The following is a 20,512-nucleotide window of genomic DNA, read 5'->3' on the forward strand; positions in this document are numbered from 1 at the left end:
ACTCAACGGTGACCGTAATTGGGGCAGTCCTAACTCTAATATTAAAATCCTTACCATTTGTCAAGTGACATCCATGTGGATAAGGGATGTGGATACTGCCCCTATTGGACAAACAATCAGTAGATTTGGTGTCCAGTACCATCTCTATGCTGACGACACCCAATTATACACTTCTGCTCCTGATATCTCGCCTGCCTTATTAGAAAACACCAGTGATTGTCTTACCGCTGTCTCTAACATCATGTCCTCCCTCTATCTGAAACTAAACCTGTCAAAAACTGAACTCCTCATGTTCTCTCCTTCTACTAACCTACCTTTGCCTGACATTGCCATCTCCGTGTGCGGTTCCACCATTACTCCAAAGCAACATGCCCGCTGCCTTGGGGTCATCCTTGATTCTGACCTTTCATTCACCCCCCACATCCGATCACTGGCTCGCTCTTCTTACCTGCATCTCAAAAACATTTCTAGAATTCGCCCTTTTCTTACTTTCAACTCTGCAAAAACTCTCACTGTTTCACTTATTCATTCTCGTCTGGACTATTGTAACTCTCTACTAATCGGCCTCCCTCTTACCAAACTTTCCCCGCTCCAATCTGTCCTGAATGCTGCAGCCAGGATCATATTCCTCACCAACCGTTACACTGATGCCTCTACCTTGTGCCAGTCATTACACTGGCTACCCATCCACTCCAGAAACCAGTACAAAACTACTACCCTCATCCACAAAGCACTCCATGGCTCAGCACCACCCTATATCTCCTCTCTGGTCTCGGTCTACCACCCTACCCGTGCCCTCCGCTCCGCTAATGACCTCAGGTTAGCATCCTCAATAATCAGAACCTCCCACTCCCGTCTCCAAGACTTTACACGTGCTGCGCCGATTCTTTGGAATGCACTACCTAGGTTAATGCGATTAATCCCCAATCCCCACAGTTTTAAGCGTGCCCTAAAAACTCATTTGTTCAGACTGGCCTACCACCTCAATGCATTAATGTAAGGATCCCTGTGTGGCCTATTTAACCCCTTTCTGCCAGCTGACGGAATAGTACGTCAGCTGGCAGATCCCCTGCTTTGAGGTGGGCTCCGGCGGTGAGCCCACCTCAAAGCCGCGACATGTCAGCTGTTTTGTACAGCTGACATGTGCGCGCAATGAGCGCGAGCGGAATCGCGATCCGCCCGCGCCCATTAACTAGTTAAATGCCGCCGTCAAGCGCTGACAGCGGCATTTAACTAGCGCTCCCGGCCGCGCGGCCGGAACTCCTCGCACTGCGGACCCCCGTCACATGATCGGGGGTCAGCAGTGCATCACCATAACAACCAGAGGTCTCCTTGAGACCTCTATGGTTGTTGATGGCCGATTGCTTTGAGCGCCACCCTGTGGTCGGCTTTCAAAGCAACCCTGCATTTCTGCTACATAGAGGTGATCTGTACTTCACCTCTATGTAGCAGAGCCGATCGAGTTATGCATGCTTCTAGCCTCCTGTGGAGGCTATTGAAGCATGCCAAAATTAAAAAAAAAAAAGTGATTAAAAATATAAAAAAAATAAAAAATATATAAAAGTTCAAATCACCCCCCTTTCGCCCCAATCAAAATAAAACAATTAAAAAAAAATCAAACATACACATATTTGGTATCGCCGCGTTCAGAATCGCCTGATCTATCAATAAAAACAAAGGATTAACCTGACCGCTAAATGACGTAGCGAGAAAAAAAATCAAAATGCCAAAATAACGTTTTTTTGGTCGCCGCGACATTGCATTAAAATGCAATAACGGGCGATCAAAAGAACGTATCTACACCAAAATGGTATCATTAAAAACGCCAGCTCGGCACGCAAAAAATAAGCCCTCACCTGACCCCAGATCACGAAAATTGGAGACGCTACGGGTATCGGAAAATCGCGCATTTTTTTTTTTTTTTTTTTAGCAAAATTTGGAATTTTTTTTCACCACTTAGATAAAAAATAACCTAGACATGTTTGGTGTCTATGAACTCGTAATGACCTGGAGAATCATAATGGCAGGTCAGTTTTAGCATTTAGTGAACCTAGCAAAAAAGCCAAACAAAAAACAAGTGTGAGATTGCACTTTTTTTGCAATTTCCTCACACTTGGAATTTTTTTCCCGTTTTCTGTTACATGGCATGGTAAAATCAATGGTATCTTTCAAAAGTACATCTCGTCCCGCAAAAAATAAGCCCTCACATGGCCATATTGACGGAAAAACAAAAAAGTTATGGCTCTGGGAAGGAGGGGAGCAAAAAACGAAAATGAAAAAGCGGAAAAAGCTCCGGGGGTCAAGGGGTTAAAAAAAAAATGTTCTCATTCACTTTATGCAGTTAATAGCCCTCTGTGTCTGTACTGTTACATACTTAGGCAGTTAACTGGTTCATGCAGCTTTACATGAACACCCGAGCCTTACACTATGGCCGGTCCGAATAACTAAAGCAATTGTCACCATCCACCTCTCGTGTCTCCCCTTTTCCTCATAGTTTGTAAGCTTGCGAGCAGCAGGACCCTCATTCCTCCTGGTATCTGTTCTGAACTGTATTCCTGTTATGCTGTAATGTCTATTGTCTGTGCAAGTCCCCTCTATAATTTGTAAAGCGCTGCGGAATATGTTGGCGCTATATAAATAAAAATTATTATTATTATTATTATTATAAGGGCTGAGAAGATCTGGGCCCAACTAGTGGACACACAGCCATGGGAGATCACATCAATATAATGCCTGGCTGAAAGGCAAGGCAGGTCACAGGGCATTTAATCATTATGTTTCTGTCTTTGTTTTTTTTTTGTAGAAGAGTAAGTTAGATGAGAGGTGGGAGGAAAGCTCAGCGTAGACGTGCTGCTCCAGGAGTTTGGAAGCGAAAGGGAGCATTGATATGGGGCGATAGTTGGACATAGCGGTTGGATCGAGGCTTTTTCAGGGTTGTGGCAAGTTTGAAAGCAGAAGGGAAGGAACCAGAAGTTAGTGACAGGTTGAATCGATGGGTTAGGGATGGGATAAGTATGGTGGTGAGGTTGGGGAGGAGGTGGGATGGGATCAAATGCACAAGTGGTGAGGTGTGATTTGGAGAGGAGGTGAGTAAGCCCCCCTTCAGTGATGTTACAGAGGATAGTTATGGGGTTTGTACATTGGTCTGGTATACAAAGGGGTTCTGGTGGTTGAACAATAAAGACTTGCCTTGTTTGGTCTCTTATTTTTGAAGTGTGTGGCAAAGTCCTCAGCGGAGATAAGGAAGTCGAAGGGGGAGGAGGAGGGAGTTAAAAGTGTTGAATAACTGTTTGGGGCTGTAGAATAAAGGAAGATCCATGAGGGATGTAAAATAAACCTGTTGAGCAGAGGTGAGAGCTGATTTGAATGCAAGTGTTACTTGTTTGAATGTGTTGAAGTCATCTTGTGAATGTGTTTTCACGCTGCTCTGCAACCCTGGACACTTGCTGAAGCTTTTTAGTGATGTTATTGTGCCAGGGTTGTCTGTTGATTTGTCGTCCTCTGCCATGCATGAGAGTGGCAACCGCTTCAGTAGCTGATGTGAGAGTGGCATTGTAGAAAGCAATGGCACTGTGTGTCTTGGAGTGAAGATATGGCTGCCAGTGGTATAATAGAGTTAGACAGTGTGTGAGGTTTCTTCGGGGGTGGGGGATGCTAGTTGCTGGACATTTGAGGATTACAGGGATGAGAAGGTGAGTAGATGGTGGTCAGATAGTTGGAGAGGGGAGGTTGTGAGATTAGATAGGGAGCAGAAACAGGTGGAAATAAGGTCTAATGTATGTCCGTCTGTGGGGGTGGCTGACGAGGACCACTCAGTAAGTCCAAAAGATGAAGTAAGGGACAGGAGTTTGGGGGCTGCTGGCTGTAGGGTATCAGTGGGGATGTTGAAGTCACCCATGATGATGGTGGGAATGTCAATAGAGAAAAAGGGAAGAAGCCAGGTGGAAAATTGGTCAATAAAGGCAGAGACCGGTCCCGGAGGTCAGTTGTGTATATCACTCAGTGGGTAGTTTTTGTGTGTAAACGCTAGGATTCTGCTGGTAAGAAAGCAGTGACATGTTTTACATGCATTTTTCAGTATCCCCATAGAAGTCTACAAGCAAAAACGCATCAAGAAACTGCACAATTTCATGAAATCGTATCCACTTTAAATTGTTAAATGCATATTTCCTGCACTTATAAAATCCGTAGTGTGCCCACTATTAGGGGACCATGGTCTTATGGAGTCGGCCGCATTTAAGATTACAGTCATGTATAAACATCGTACCAAAGACATTTTTTTTATTTAGTAAGATATGTGAACATATCAATATTTGATCTCTTTAGTTGAACAATAGAAAAAGTATAAAATGTTCTGAAATTAACAAAAAAAATCCACAAAGTCTATTCATATGGCGTTTCTGTCCTCTGATTAGCGTGTATGCAGATAAAACTCCCAATGGACACTTTCACATGTTCATAGGAATCTATTGCCAGATGGAGATCGCAAAACATGTCCGTTTCTCTTCTATCTGGCTGTTACACATTAGCAAAACAAAAATATAGAGTAGCGTAGTGGACGACACTTTTCCACCCGCACAGAATCCAGTAAAAAAAAAAAATGTAACCATTAATCAGGATGCGTTTTTTAAGATCTACAGCTAATTGATACAACTTTTAGACGTCTGTCGGAGCCAAAATTTAACAAACACATACGGAGCTTTTCCCTAACGAATTAACTTTGTAATAATTTATTAAAGGAAAAGTCATGGGTCTAGATTTGGAAGATGGCCGAACCATTGGAGAGAGTTCACCTCACTGTCCAGTAAATCAACTCAATATAAAAGATCATCAAAGAGGCTTCTCTTCCGTGTGACTTCTTTCATGTTTAACTTGACTTGATTTTGTTGTAAAACATTTCCCACATAGTGAGCATGGATACGGTTTCTCTCCTGTATGAATCCTGTCATGTGTAATAAGACTTGATTTATTTGTAAAGCTTTTTCCGCATTGTGAACATGAATACGGCTTCTCTCCTGTGTGAATTCTTCCATGTTTACCAAGATCAGATTTGTTTGTAAAGCCTTTTCCACACACTGAACATGAAAATGGCTTTTCTCCAGAGTGAATTCTCTCATGTATAACAAGACTTGATTTACCTGTAAAACATTTCCCACATTCTAAACAGGAAAACAGTTTCTCTCCTGTGTGAATTCTTTCATGGGTAACAAGACTTGATTTATCTGTAAAGAATTTCCCACAGAGTAAACACGTATACGGTTTCTCTCCTGCGTGCATTCTCTGATGGTTAAGAAGATTCGATTTTTTTGTGAAGCATTTCCCACATTCTGAACATGAATACGGCTTCTCTCCTGTGTGACTTCTTTCATGCGCAACAAGATGTGTCTTATCTATAAAACGCTTCCCGCATTCAGAGCATGAAAATGGCTTCTCTCCTGTGTGAATTTTCTGATGTTTAACAAGATTAGATTTTTTCGTAAAGGATTTCCCACACTCTGAGCATGAATACGGCTTCTCCCCTATGTGACTACTTTCATGTCTATCAAGATGTGATTTATATATAAAACTTTTCCCACATTCTAGACATGAATACAGCTTCTCTCCTGTGTGACTTCTTTCACATTGATCAAATTTTGACTTCTGGGTAAAACATTTGCCACATTCTGAACAGGAATAGAACTTCTTCCCTGTGTGAATTCTTCTGTGTGTAAAAAGACCTAAGCTTTTTGTAAACTCTTTTCCACACACACCACATTGAAACATTTCACTCTCTTTCTGATCTGTGTTTGTAATCTGTGAGTGTTCCGGAGAAGATTCTTCATAATCACATTGATTATATGATGGATCTGTGCTGTCAAGTTCAGGATGTACATTAACGGTAATGAGGTTTTCTCCTTTGTCTTCTACTTTACAATTTAGCGATAAATTTACGTTTTTCTCAGGGTTCTTACTTGGATTTTCTGTAACGATCAAAGACAGATTTAGAATTTTTTTAAATTACAAAATCGAAAAATAGATAACAATCCCACATATATGCAGATTATATTCGATTATTATTACTCATTTAGAAAAAAAAAGATTTTTTTTCTATGGTTCTCTAAACAAGCCCTGAGGATTTGCTGCTGTCAGTAGAGAGGTGTTCGGAATTCACTTGCACATGCGCGGTTCTCTCCATTTATTTGTATGGAAATTAAGACCACTTTTCTACTGTCATCTGTGCTCATGGGCTCTCCGTTCTCGAGACAGATGTGAATCCCACTAGTGGGACTCACATCTACTAAACATGTGAACTTCTCCTTAACCACTTCCCTCCGGGGTGATTTTTCATTTTTGCACTTTTTTCCCCTCCTCTTCTTCCTAGAATTATACATTTTTTTATTTTTCTATCGTCATAGCTGTTGGAAGACGTATTTTTGCAGAACGAGTTGAAGCGTGTCTAGTGGAATGAAATGGTGAAGAATAATTTACATTTTGGCTTTTTTTTTTATGGTGTTCATTGTGTAGTAAAAAGTCCCTGGAAACATAATTCTCTCAGACAGTACGATTACAACGATAGTAAACGTGTATAGTTTTTGTATATTTTAGTGGTTAAAAAAAAATGGTTTACCACTATTTTCTAAAACCTCTAAGTATTCTATCCATCCGTCAGTGGGGCTAGATGAAGGCTTGTTTTTTTTACATGGTAAGCAGACGTTTCTATTGGCTCCACAAAGCACTTTGATCATTTTTGTTCCGATTATTTTTCTCTTGTAGGCTATGTTCACACTTTGCGGATTCCACTGCGGATTTTTCTGCAGCGGAATTCCAAAATCCGCAGTAAAAACCAGTCGCGGTTTTTACTGCGGATTTATCGCGGTTTTTACTGCGGTTTCTTATGCGGATTTTCATCTGCAGTTTCCTATTGGAGCAGGTGAAAATCCGCAGAAAAGAAGTGACATGCTGCGGAATGTAATCCGCAGCGTTTCCGCGCGTTTTTTTCCGTAGCGTGTGCACAGCGTTTTTTGTTTCCCATAGGTTTACATTGTACTGTAAACTCATGGGAAACTGCTGCGGATCCGCAGCAGCCAAATCCGCTGCGGATCCACAGTAAAATCCGCAAAGTGTGAACATAGCCTAAAGTGTTTGTCATATGGGTTAATTACATTTATTTACTAGGAAAGAAAGGAACTCTACAAAAGCAATGCTATCAGATAGCTTTACTCTCTTTTTTTACATTTATTTCCTTATTTTTAAACTGGAAAAGGGTGATAATTCGAACTTTTATATAGATTTTTAATTTAAAAAAATGTATATATCTTTTAATTTTCAGTCCCCTTAAAGAAATGTAATCTTCTATCACCTATATTGTGCAATTCTAATATGTTGCAAGATAAAGTTTAAATGATGGTCTACATGTTTAAACAGGAGTACCAACCTTCAGCAGGCCCCCAGCTTCCATGGTAACGCCTTGACGCCTCACGATCAGCTGTGCACATTGGCAATTGCCTCATTTAGATGCTACTGTTTGTGATTGACAGCAGTACCTAAATGGTTAAACTGCAGAGATCAGCGCTAAAGCCTGAGCCTGCGCCACACTTGTAGGTGTAAACCCTCTAATGGCCACTTGCTATATTCATTATTACATACCTGCAGTAACATCTACAGGGACTTCCTCTTTGACTTCACTGATACCAGGAAGATCGCTCCTCATCATCTCTCCTTCAACCTCCACTTTAACAATAGTCAGATCTTCCACCTGATAAACCATATGTGACACGTCGGTACAAGATGGCAGACACTGGTGGAAAACTACTCAAATGTAATAAAAGTGGCCTACGAATGTACGGAACGGGCAACAATAAATGATCGGAATTGGCCGGGGATTTGTATCACAAGTTGTCTTTATACAGGACCATTGGTTATGTCGGGTCCATAATTTAGGGAATGTCACTTCTAGAAGACAAAGTGTGACCTTTAACTTATGATCCTGGGGTGACACTTCTTACTTTTCATTTCTGGTTGCTCACTTTCTGGGGCGTGTGCACCATGTTGGGGTCGATGAGCACAAGTTGGGCGAGTAGAAATAAAATAACCCCTTAAAGTCACCAACAAGACCTGCTGGGAAGACCTGTATGTGACATTAAGATGCCACCAGAAATCTATGACATCTGTGAGAGCACAACCAAAAATGTCCACACGTCCCTCTATAGATCTGATACAGAGCTCAGCATCATCTACCTGAGGAGTCTCCGGGACGTTGTGACTGCCCTCTGGGCGGTCCGGGGAACACAGAGGACGGGGACATCTCTCTGGGGGGTCTCTTTCATCTGTAGGAGACACAGAACAGATAGTTTGAATGTGATGATAGGATGATGGGAGTTGTATCCAGATGATGCTCTTTTACAACCAGATGATGGTCTCCCCTCCTTACACGGCTGATCGGCCGCCCTCTCCCCTTCCTCATCGATAACCTCAACCTTAATATCCATCAGATCTTCACCCTAAACAGAGAGGACAGTGAGGTAACATGACCTGTGGATGAATCTCTCTATGGTCGTATTTCGGTGAGGGATCAGCACCATCTACCTGATGATTCTCTGGGACGTTGTGGTTTTCGTCTGGACGTTCCTGGGGATACAGAGGATGAGGACATCTCTGTGGTGGATTTCTTCTTCTGGATCCATCTGTGGGAAGCACAACCACAGAGTGAGGGAATCCATGACCGGCTGGAGATCGCTGCATGTATTTATCAGTCACTTCTTCTCACGAAAGTCACCCCATTGTGATACCTGGACTGCAGCTGCCATTACATACAGAGATTCTGCTCCTCCAGTCCGATCTGCAGACGCTTGTTCTCGGGATCAAGTATTGTCTCCTCTTACCTTGTGATGAAGGACAAAAGTCGTCTTCCATCATGACGTCGTCATACAGATCCTTGTGTCCTTCTAGATACTCCCACTCCTCCATGGAGATATAGAGGGTGACGTCCTGACACCTTACAGGAACCTGACAGACATGATAGTGTCATTACCCAGAATCCTCCAGTGCCGGCACCGTATAATGTCCCAGCAGTCACCTCTCCGGTTAGCAGCTCAATCATCTTGTTGGTGAATTCTAGGATCTGTTTCTTGCTCCTCTCATGTATCAGCGAGTGCAGGGGAGGATCTGTGATGGGGCTCCGCCTCCTGCTCCACCCTCCTGACTCTTGGTTGCAGGGAGTCACACAGTCACCTGAGGACTTCTTCACTAGTGTGTAATCCTGTGTGTGGAGAAACACTGATAATATTATTATATACACAATATCACGCCGACCTTTTTAGAAAACACCAGTGATTGTCTTACCGCTGTCTCTAACATCATGTCCTCCCTCTATCTGAGACTGAACCTGTCAAACACTGAACTCCTCATGTTCTCTCCTTCTACTAACCTACCTTTGCCTGACATTGCCATCTCCGTGTGCGGTTCCACCATTACTCCAAAGCAACATGCCCGCTGCCTTGGGGTCATCCTTGATTCCGAGCTTTCATTCTCCCCCTACATCCGATCACTGGCTCGCTCTTCTTATCTGCACCTCAAAAACATTTCTAGAATTCGCCCTTTTCTTACTTTTGACTCTGCAAAAACTCTGACTGTTTCACTTATTCATTCTTGTCTGGACTATTGTAACTCTCTACTAATCGGTCTCCCTCTTACCAAACTTTCCCCTCTCCAATCTGTCCTGAATGCTGCAGCCAGGATCATATTCCTCACCAACCGTTACACCGATGCCTCTACCTTGTGCCAGTCATTACACTGGCTACCCATCCACTCCAGAATCCAGTACAAAACTACTACCCTCATCCACAAAGCACTCCATGGCTCAGCACCACCCTACATCTCCTCTCTGGTCTCAGTCTACCACCCTACCTGTGCCCTCCATGGCTCAGCACCACCCTACATCTCCTCACTGGTATCAGTCTACCACCCTACCCGTGCCCTCCGCTCCGCTAACGACCTGAGGTTAGCATCCTCAATAATCAGAACCTCCCACTCCCGTCTCCAAGACTTTACACGTGCTGCGCCGATTCTTTGGAATGCACTACCTAGGTCAATACGATTAATCCCGTCAGTTTTAAGCGTGCCCTAAAAACGCATCTATTCAGACTGGCCTACCGCCTCAATGTATTAACCTAACGATCCCTGTGTGGCCTATTTAAAAAAAAAACCATAATCAGGTTCCTGGCATCATGTTCTCATACACTTTATGCAGTTAATAGCCCTCTGTGTCTGTACTGCTACATACTGAGGCTGATAACTGGTTCATGCAGCTTTACATGGACACCCGAGCCTTACACTATGGCCGGTCCGAATAACTAAAGCAATTGTTACCATCCACCTCTCGTGTCTCCCCTTTTCCTCATAGTTTGTAGATTGCGAGCAGGGCCCTCACTCCTCCTGGTATCTGTTTTGAACTGTATTTCTGTTATGCTGTAATGTCTATTGTCTGTACAAGTCCCCTCTATAATGTAAAGCGCTGCGGAATATGTTGGCGCTATATAAATACAATTATTATTATTATTATACAGTTCTGTAATCTAGCAACTGAATCCTGAATAAATTCTCCATCACTAGTTCCTCTGGTAGAACTCTGAAGTCTCAATGCTCTTACAGTCAGGAGTTCTGTTCTATGGTGGTGTAGAAACCGTTATTCCGCCCTCATGTTCTAGTGAAGGCCGAGTTCACATTGACGTACTTCATAGTCTCTATGTGGAAACAATACAATTCATACTATAGAAATCAACGTCACCTCTCCGGTCAGCAGGTAGATGATCTCCAGGGTGAAGTTTAGGATTCTCTTGGTAATTTCGCTTTGTTCTTTGTCCATCGTTGCTCAGTCATTCAGGCCGAGGAGCAATCGGATGAGAAGAGGAGAAAACTGTACGGAAAAGAATCCGGCTCAGAATCACACAGGCGGCGGCATCGTAAGGTAAGTACGGACCGAGGACTGGAGACGTATTCCCAACACGGACCAGTATCCGCTACTGCCACATGCCGCGGACACCGGCTGTCTCCAAAATGGTGATTGGATTACAGAGGACAAGGAAAGGGTTAAAGAAGAAAATCTCCTCCCATCTCCTCGGCCCCCCACGTACCTGTCTCACCGACACCTCTGTTCATCGATTTTGCACCACGAGGGGTGCAATGTAAGAGGGACCACCAGACCGCAGGCACCTATGTACCAGGTCTGGAACTGAAAAGGCTGCATCCCCTGTTCCCTGGGGGAAGCATGAGCGAGGCGGACCTTCCTCCTGACCAAGCGGAGCAGGGGGATATAAAGGAGAAAGCGCGTGCAGCAGAAGGGAGCTTGGCGCCAACTCGGGGCAGTCAGGTGAGCGGCGCGCCCCGCCCTCCCCATAGAACACCAATAATAGGCCGCACTGAGAGGGTCCCCCGCCATCTGCAGAGGGACCGCTGTGCTGAGGGAACCTGGGAGCATCAGCAGCAGCCAGGGAGAGAAGTGCTCCGTCCTGGGAGCCTCAGCATTGTGCAATCCAGCATCGGCCGTCTCCCGCCGCCAACAGCGGCAAAAAGGAGAGAGGAACATACAGTGAGTGCCCAGTGACTACAGAGAGAAGTGCAGTGTGAGCCCAGTGACTACAGAGAGAGGTGCAGTGTGAGCCCAGTGACTACAGAGAGAGGTGCAGTGTGAGCCCAGTGACTACAGAGAGAAGTGCAGTGTGAGCCCAGTGACTACAGAGAGAGGTGCAGTGTGAGCCCGGTGACTACAAAGAGAGGTGCAGTGTGAGCCCAGTGACTACAGAGAGAGGTGCAGTGTGAGCCCAGTGACTACAAAGAAAGGTGCAGTGTGAGCCCGGTGACTACAGAGAGAGGTGCAGTGTGAGCCCGGTGATTACAGAGAGAGGTGCAGTGTGAACCCGGTGACTACAAAGAGAGGTACAGTGTGAGCCCGGTGACTACAGAGAGAGGTGCAGTGTGAGCCCGGTGACTACAGAGAGAGGTGCAGTGTGAGCCCGGTGACTACAGAGAGAGGTGCAGTGTGAGCCCGGTGACTACAGAGAGAGGTGCAGTGTGAGCCCGGTGACTACAGAGAGAGGTGCAGTGTGAGCCCGGTGACTACAGAGAGAGGTACAGTGTGAGCCCGGTGACTACAGAGAGAGGTACAGTGTGAGCCCGGTGACTCCAGAGAGAGGTGCAGTGTGAGCCCGGTGACTACAGAGAGAGGTGCAGTGTGAGCCCGGTGACTACAGAGAGAGGTGCAGTGTGAGCCCGGTGACTACAGAGAGAGCTGCAGTGTGAGCCCGGTGACGAAAGAGTTGCAGTGTGAGCCCGGTGACTACAGAGAGAGGTGCAGTGTGAGCCCAGTGACTACAGAGAGAGGTGCAGTGTGAGCCCGGTGACTACAGAGAGAGGTGCAGTGTGAGCCCGGTGACTACAGAGAGAGGTGCAGTGTGAGCCCGGTGACGAAAGAGTTGTAGTGTGAGCCCGGTGACTACAGAGAGAGGTGCAGTGTGAGCCCAGTGACTACAGAGAGAGGTGCAGTGTGAGCCCAGTGACTACAGAGAGAGGTGCAGTGTGAGCCCGGTGACTACAGAGAGAGGAGCAGTGTGAGCCCAGTGACTACAGAGAGAGGTGCAGTGTGAGCCCGGTGACTACAGAGAGAGGTGCAGTGTGAGCCCGGTGACTACAGAGAGAGGTGCAGTGTGAGCCCGGTGATGAAAGAGTTGCAGTGTGAGCCCGGTGACTACAGAGAGAGGTGCAGTGTGAGCCCGGTGACTACAGAGAGAGGTGCAGTGTGAGCCCGGTGACTACAGAGAGAGGTGCAGTGTGAGCCCGGTGACTACAGAGAGGTGCAGTGTGAGCCCGGTGACTACAGAGAGAGGTGCAGTGTGAGCCCGGTGATTACAGAGAGAGGTGCAGTGTGAGCCCGGTGACTACAGAAAGGTGCAGTGTGAGCCCGGTGATTACAGAGAGAGGTGCAGTGTGAGCCCGGTGACTACAGAGAGAGGTGCAGTGTGAGCCTGGTGACTACAGAGAGGGGTGCAGTGTGAGCCCGGTGACTACAGAGAGAGGTGCAGTGTGAGCCCGGTGACTACAGAGAGAGGTGCAGTGTGAGCCCGGTGACTACAGAGAGAGGTGCAGTGTGAGCCCGGTGACTACAGAGAGAGGTGCAGTGTGAGCCCGGTGACTACAGAGAGAGGTGCAGTGTGAGCCCGGTGACTACAGAGAGAGGTGCAGTGTGAGCCCGGTGACTACAGAGAGAGGTGCAGTGTGAGCCCGGTGACTACAGAGAGAGGTGCAGTGTGAGCCCGGTGACTACAGAGAGAGGTGCAGTGTGAGCCCGGTGACTACAGAGAGAGGTGCAGTGTGAGCCCGGTGACTACAGAGAGAGGTGCAGTGTGAGCCCGGTGATTACAGAGAGAGGTGCAGTGTGAGCCCGGTGACTACAGAGAGAGGTGCAGTGTGAGCCCGGTGACTACAGAGAGAGGTGCAGTGTGAGCCCGGTGACTACAGAGAGAGGTGCAGTGTGAGCCCGGTGACTACAGAGAGAGGTGCAGTGTGAGCCCGGTGACTACAGAGAGAGGTGCAGTGTGAGCCCGGTGACTACAGAGAGAGGTGCAGTGTGAGCCCGGTGACTACAGAGAGAGGTGCAGTGTGAGCCCGGTGACTACAGAGAGAGGTGCAGTGTGAGCCCGGTGACTACAGAGAGAGGTGCAGTGTGAGCCCGGTGACCACAGAGAGAGGTGCAGTGTGAGCCCGGTGACCACAGAGAGAGGTGCAGTGTGAGCCCGGTGACTACAGAGAGAGGTGCAGTGTGAGCCCGGTGACTACAGAGAGAGGTGCAGTGTGAGCCCGGTGACTACAGAGAGAGGTGCAGTGTGAGCCCGGTGACTACAGAGAGAGGTGCAGTGTGAGCCCGGTGACTACAGAGAGAGGTGCAGTGTGAGCCCGGTGACTACAGAGAGAGGTGCAGTGTGAGCCCGGTGACTACAGAGAGGGGTGCAGTGTGAGCCCAGTGACTACAGAGAGAGGTGCAGTGTGAGCCCAGTGACTACAGAGAGAGGTGCAGTGTGAGCCCGGTGACTACAGAGAGAGGTGCAGTGTGAGCCCGGTGACTACAGAGAGAGGTGCAGTGTGAGCCCGGTGACTACAGAGAGAGGTGCAGTGTGAGCCCGGTGACTACAGAGAGAGGTGCAGTGTGAGCCCAGTGACTACAGAGAGAGGTGCAGTGTGAGCCCGGTGACTACAGAGAGAGGTGCAGTGTGAGCCCGGTGACTACAGAGAGAGGTGCAGTGTGAGCCCGGTGACTACAGAGAGAGGTGCAGTGTGAGCCCGGTCACTACCAGAGAACCAGGCACTGTACGGCCCGTGTCCATGAGTACAGCGCACGTGTCACATATCAGTGACTTAGATTGGGACAGATACTTGCGCCCTGATGTTACCAGTGTATATTTGCAGAGCCACGTTGGGCTCGTACAGGACTGTGGCCCGAACCCCTGTCAGTCACTGCAGTATATGGACTATGCTCAGCGGAAGGTACCGGAGACCAACAGAAGACGGGTCATTGTTGCCCACAGGACCCCATTGGAAAAGCCCCCGTGCCAGCCGTTGTTGGCGTTATTCACTTCATGGACTTAGGAACCACTGACTTTCATCAGAACTGCCGTTATCTGAACCGTTGTTCTTCAACTCACAATATCTTTTGCCATTTGAACTGTCTAATCCCCTGTTTAACCCTTTGCCTCCTTGTGTGGAGTATTCCCCCGTTATTAAACTTGTTAACCCTTGCTCTGTCTCCTGTCCGTCACTGCATCCCCGCGCACCTGATTACAGCAGCACACGGTGAAGATCTGCGTCGGGCCCCACGTGACGGCGTGGGGCAGGAACACGGAGGGCCGGTGATAGGGTTGGCAGGAACGCGGAGGGCAGGGGAGAGGGGCGGCAGGAACACGGAGGGCCAAAGAGAGGGGCGGCAGGAACGCGAAGGGCAGGGGAGAGGGGCGGCAGGAACACGGAGGGCAGGGGAGAGGGGCAGCAGGAACACGGAGGGCCGGGGATAGGGGCGGCAGGAACGCGGAGGGCAGGGGAGAGGGGCGGTAGGAACACGGAGGGCCGGGGAGAGGGGCGGCAGGAACGCAGAGGGCCGGGAAGAGGGGCGGCAGGAACGCGGAGGGCCAGGGAGAGGGGCGGCAGGAACACGGAGGGCCGGGGAGAGGGGCGGCAGTAACGCGGAGGGCCGGGGAGAGGGGCGGCAGGAACGCGGAGGGCCGGGGAGAGGGGCGGCAGGAACACGGAGGGCCGGGGAGAGGGGCGGCAGTAACGCGGAGGGCAGGGGAGAGGGGCGGCAGGAACGCGGAGGGCCGGGGAGAGGGGCGGCAGGAACGCGGAGGGCCGGGGAGAAGGGCGGCAGGAACGCGGAGGGCCGGGGAGAGGGGCGGCAGGAACGCGGAGGGCCGGGGAGAGGGGCGGCAGGAACGCGGAGGGCAGGGGAGAGGGGCGGCAGGAACACGGAGGGCCGGGGATAGGGGCGGCAAGAACGCGGAGGGCAGGGGAGAGGGGCGGTAGGAACGCGGAGGGCAGGGGAGAGGGGCGGTAGGAACACGGAGGGCCGGGGAGAGGGGCGGCAGGAACGCGGAGGGCCGGGAAGAGGGGCGGCAGGAATGTGGAGGGCCGGGGAGAGGGGCGGCAGGAACGCGGAGGGCCGGGGAGAGGGGCGGCAGGAACACGGAGGGCCGGGGATAGGGGCGGCAGGAACGCGGAGGGCAGGGGAGAGGGGCGGTAGGAACGCGGAGGGCAGGGGAGAGGGGCGGTAGGAACACGGAGGGCCGGGGAGAGGGGCGGCAGGAACGCGGAGGGCCGGGAAGAGGGGCGGCAGGAATGTGGAGGGCCGGGGAGAGGGGCGGCAGGAACACGGAGGGCCGGGGATAGGGGCGGCAGGAACGCGGAGGGCAGGGGAGAGGGGCGGCAGGAACGCGGAGGGCCGGGAAGGGGGGCGGCAGGAATGCGGAGGGCCGGGGAGAGGGGCGGCAGGAACACGGAGGGCCGGGAAGAGGGGCAGGTTTGCTTTTAACCCATTCTCAGCTGATTCAATTCACGTCATATTTATTCGATGCACATTGAATTCTCCACCTGAATTGATCAAGTACAATGCGACCGAATTCAGGAGAGTCGCTCCTCTCTAATATGTGTCCTCTGTGTAATGGCTGATAACAGAGAGAACAGCACAGTGACCGCCGCACACAGTACCTGGACCAGGACCTGCTCTGCCAGCATCTGAAGAGCTGCAGGACCTGTGATGATGTCACCGTCACCTGATCAGTCACATGAGGGGGCGGAGCTCAGCAGTGGAGACCGTCCGTCCGTCACCTGAGAGACGAACAGAAAGCCACGCACAACTAAGAATCTGCACAGAAAATTCCACAGGCAAATCTGCAACGTGTGCACATAGCCTTACGGATGCCCGGGTGGGGTCCCACACCGCTAGTATATAATAAGAAACTCAGCACTCAACTTAGGTGATCAAGCGGTAATTTAATGTTGTCCATTGGAGTAGTAAATAAAACGTTTCGGTCTTACATCAGACCTTTCTCAGTTACTACAAAAAGATGACAAAATCGAAAAGCTATTAATAAAATAAATAACAAAAGTATATACATTCTTATTATCAGAAGTGGAGACAGATGCTGATCCCATAGTCGCCTGGACCAAAGACATAATCTCAGATGCAGAGAAGATGAGAGCAAGGCCCGGGCCGAAGTGCTGAGGCCAGACAGCGAATGGTGGTAACACTGTGCTCACACATACCCGATCACAGTGATTCTATTGGATCAGGTGGACCAATAGGTTCGGTAGAAGATCACTAGATCTATAATGAGAGACCACATAGTTCAAGGTGGAGCATGTGGAAACGCGGTACAACATATAGTCAATATCAGCACATAGCAAGTGTCTTCCCGTCATGGAGTAAGGAGTGGAGATGATGGGACCTGTACATGGACACAAATGATTAAGGATCCCGACGTATGCGTAAGTCCTGGATAGTGGTGGTGAAGGGAGCACGGACACCGGCATGGTGACTAACCTGTAAATGATAGAAATCACATGCCATAGAAGAGAAGCAGGGTGAAGGCACAGCTGTATGACCTCGGGTTGGTGAAGCTGTACACACACCAGGGATTACGGGTGCCACTTCCAAAGAAAAAGAATCTATGTCCATAGAAAAATCGGATTGGCACATACCGTCCCGTGCAAGAAAATCCTTTATTGTGGCATCATCATACCAACAGCAGGCAGATAAAACAGTGGAGCAAATACAGACGACGATCGTTTCACGCTTACATTGCGCTTCAACAGGTCATCAATGACCTCAATCCAGGCCATGATTGGTGTAAGACGTTGTGGAAAGCAGATAAGGACTCAAACGAGCCCCCATATGCAAAATATGTCATCTATATAACGTTATTGAGAAAAAGAGAAGAAATGTCTACATGTCATCAACTCTACTGTCCAAATCCCCAATGATTGTCTGCAACCTGTTAAACCAATCATGGCCGGGATTGAGATTTACTATCTCCCACGATAAATCCAGAATTACATTTTTGGACACCATGTTCATCAAAAACTTGGATGAAACACTCTCCACAGACTTGTATACTAAAACTACGGACCGCAATAGTCTATTACACTTTGACAGCTTTCACACAGTCCCAATGAAATCTTCTATTCCCAAGTCACAATTTCAGCGTGTGAATCACATTGTTTCCGATGACAATACCCGGAAGGTTAGAGTCCAGGAAATGGAGGCTAAATGTAGAGAGAGGGGCTCTCCCCAGTCTATTCTCAACAGGTCCAAACCAACCCATCCCATCGCGGGACGCAAAAAAACTGACAGGATTGCCTTTGTTCATTCCTACCGTCCGTTTGCCTATTTGATCCATAAAACCATCCGGAAGAACTGGCCAATTCTCCACTCAGCATACCCTGAAATCCCAGAATTCACTGAACCTTTTTTACCATGTTTTAGGCGGACCCCGAACCTAAAAGACACCTTAGTTAGGGCCGACATTGGACCCAATAATTTATCAAAAGACAATTTTTACAATGCCCAAATACCAGTACATTTCCATGCCTAAACTGCACACATTGCAATAACGCACAGAAAGGTCAGCATACTTACCACCTCTTCACCGATAAGGTGTACAAAATCCGGGGTTACTTAACCTGCGGTCCCACCTTTGCTATATTATTATTATTTATTATTATAGCGCCATTTATTCCATGGCGCTGTACATGTGAGGAGGGGTATACATAATAAAACAAGTACAATAATCTTGAACAATACAAGTCACAACTGGTACAGGAGAGAGGACTCTGCCCGTGAGGGCTCACAATCTACAAGGGATGGGTGAGGATACAGGATTAGAGAGGACCCTGCCCGCGAGGGCTCACAATCTACAAGGGATGGCTGAGGATACAGGAGGAGAGAGGACCCTGCCCACGAGGGCTCACAATCTACAAGGGATGGGTGAGGATACAGTAGGTGAGGACTCTGCCCACGAGGGCTCACAATCTACAAGGGATGGGTGAGGATACAGTAGGTGAGGACTCTGTCCACGAGGGCTCACAATCTACAAGGGATGAGTGAGGATACAGTAGGTGAGGGTAGAGCTGGTCATGCAGCGGTTTGGTCGATCGGTGGTTTCTGCAGGTTGTAGGCTTGTTGGAAGAGGTGGGTCTTCAGGTTCTTTTTGAAGGTTTCGATGGTAGGCGAGAGTCTGATGTGTTGTGGTAGAGAGTTCCAGAGTAGGGGTGATACGCGAGAGAAATCTTGTATACGATTGTGGGAAGAGGAGATAATAGGGGAGTAGAGAAGGAGATCTTGTGAGGATCGGAGGTTGCATGTAGGTAAGTACCGGGAGATGAGGTCACAGATGTATGGAGGAGACAGGTTGTGGATGGCTTTGTACGTCATGGTTAGGGTTTTGTACTGGAGTCTCTGGGTAATGGGGAGCCAGTGAAGGGATTGACAGAGGGGAGAGGCCGGGGAATAGCGGGGGGACAGGTGGATTAGTCGGGCAGCTGAGTTTAGAATAGATTGGAGGGGTGCAAGAGTGTTAGATGGGAGGCCACAGAGCAGGAGGTTACAGTAGTCGAGGTGGGAGATGATAAGACATCGACTAGGGTTTTTGCAGATTCTTGGTTTAGGAATGTATGGATCCATGAAATATTTTCGAGCTGAAATATAAACCTGGCCTGGGGCGTCACTCCCAAATGTGCCAGCAGGACTCCTGACAGCGTCCAGCCAGAAAACAGCCAGTGTCCAGGCAGAAAACAGCCAGCATCCAGCCAGAGGCCTGCCAGCCAGTGTGAGTCCTGCCATTTTTGCGTGCATCTGTGTGTGCATGCGTGTGTGTCTTTGTGTGTCTGTGTGCGCCTGTGTGCTTTCGTGCATGTGTGTGCATCTGTGTGTGTGTGCCTTTGTGCTTTCATGCATGTGCATGTATTGTGCGTGCGCCTGTGTGCTTTCATGCGTGTGCATGCATACGCGCGTCTGGGTGCGTGCGCGTGCATGTTTTTTTACTGTGATGTATTTAACAAGTAGTGTGGTGTGTGCAGCATGTGGTTTCAGTGTGTGTAATGGTGGTGTGAGCGTGTGTCTTGCGTGTATGTTTGTGTGTGTGTTTGGTTTTTTATTTAATTTTTTTTTTCTTGTATTGTTGAAAACATTTACAGTTAATGTATTTGTATTTAAAATATTTAAAATAAAGAGCATTGTAGCTCCTAATTGTGGTGGTAAAAGAATGAAAATTAAAAAAGAATTAGTACATTTTTTTTATTCAAAATGTCAATAGTATCATTTCATAAAGGTACATTTTAAACTGTGGTGTATGTACAAATGTACACACATGCAATACAGAGTTGGTTGAGGGTTTATTTTTAAAGGGTTAACTCCAATTTCACCCGATCTGCAGCTACGATCGCTCTGATTGGCTGTTGAAAGTGAAACAGCCAATCAGAGCAATTTGTAATATTTCACCTATGAAAAGTGGTGAAATATTACAATCCAGATATGGCCGATGCTGCAATATCATCGGCCATGGCTGGAAACCCAGATCTGCCCCCAACCACCGATCTCCTCCCCAGTCCTCTGTTCTGTCACGTACTGTGGTCTGCTCCCCTTCGTCCTCCTGTCCGCTCCTCCGTCCTCCTGTCTGCTCCCCCCATGCTCCGATCCACCCAGTGCTCCGATCCCACCCTCTCATACTCACCGAGTCCCCCGGTGTCCGTCCATCTTCTCCATGGGCCCCGCCATCTTCCGGCAGATTCGTTCCAGGTATATTTTGATCACTGTGATAAAACCTATCACAGTGATCAAAATAAAAAAAAAATAGTAAATGAACCCCCCCTTTATCACCCCCATATGTAGGGACCATAATAAAATAAACAAAAAAAAAATATATTTTTTCCACTAGGGTTTTAGGGTTAGGGTTAGGGTTAGAACTAGTGTTAGGGTTAGAATTGGGCTATGTGCACA

General features: G+C 48.2%; 1 pseudogene; it reads right to left on the reverse strand.

Annotated features, from left to right (window-relative positions):
- Positions 1 to 4,281: 4,281 nt before the first annotated feature.
- The window catches only part of LOC138643502 (zinc finger protein 850-like), a 76,151-nt pseudogene continuing 59,920 nt past the window's right edge, over positions 4,282 to 20,512 (reverse strand).

The sequence above is a fragment of the Ranitomeya imitator genome, chromosome 6 (genome assembly GCF_032444005.1).
Source record: "Ranitomeya imitator isolate aRanImi1 chromosome 6, aRanImi1.pri, whole genome shotgun sequence".
Lineage (NCBI taxonomy): Eukaryota > Metazoa > Chordata > Amphibia > Anura > Dendrobatidae > Ranitomeya > Ranitomeya imitator.